Below are 1,061 nucleotides of genomic sequence, written 5' to 3'. Positions count from 1 at the left end.
TTTTAATTTTCATGATTTGTACCTTTGATTTTGGCTTCCCCCTAATCACCCTGCTTCAATGACACCCTGTTGCTGTGCGTGTGTCTGAAGAGGTGGGGGATTCACACGTGTGGTTTTGGGTAGGCTTCAAGGATAGGCCACATGTTGCTGGCATTGCTATCTGCTTGGCAAAGGTGGTGCTGAGGCTGAAATTTGATAGGTAATGGTTTTTCTGCCTCCTTCCCACAGTGAGGAATGCAGACAGTTTGGTTGGGGATTTGTCATTACTCGCAAATAGAGAGAAATCTAAATTTGCCACTACTGATGGCACCACTGAGCTCCTGTGTGTCATATCGTATGATTACAGATGGGTCGATTAGAAGGGAATATCTGGTGACATTAAAATATAAGAAGAGATTCCACATCGCTTTGGTTCTGGTCCTGTAGCTCTTTGGATTGATTGTAGTTTTGTTTACCAAGATTAAGCTGCTGGTAGAAATTGGAGCGTTTTGACTTTGATAAAAGTTTGTGTGGTTGTGTTTTTTACCTGCTGTTTTGACTTTATAGTGTGAACTTGTTGAACAATGGAGACGTGCGTGGAAGTAAGGTGCTATATGTCATTTAGCAGTAAATCTGTTAAAGCCTAAAGCTGCACTTTTCAATATTTACATGTTAATGATGGGTGAGATGACCATGTCAGCAGTGACAAACACACCGATAATTATCTCCAGACTCTACAGTACTCCTGAGCTTTATAGAGCATTTTACTATCTTTCAGCTTATTTGCTTCTAGCGACAACAGGAACAATACTGTAGAACAAGCTTGTGCTAGTTTCATGCTTGTGACCTTTTTCTTAAAAAAAAAAAAAAAAAAATCTGAGATAAAACCACCGTGCATTACACGCTTCAAACCAAACACCAGAACGATAAAGTTAGAGGCTGGCTAGTGAAGCATTTAGCAGCTAAAGAACCACATATTCATCTCAAGAGCTGGTAAAGACCAAAATGTTAGATTTGCATTCACTGGGGGATTAGAAACAGTACATGATGACCCATCATGTGGCTTTTTCAACAAAATTTAC

The sequence above is a fragment of the Monopterus albus genome, unplaced genomic scaffold (genome assembly GCF_001952655.1).
Source record: "Monopterus albus unplaced genomic scaffold, M_albus_1.0 scaffold14.1, whole genome shotgun sequence".
Classification (NCBI taxonomy): Eukaryota; Metazoa; Chordata; class Actinopteri; order Synbranchiformes; family Synbranchidae; genus Monopterus; species Monopterus albus.
The sequence above is the reverse complement of the archived record's forward strand: the minus strand, read 5'-3'. Positions refer to the sequence as shown.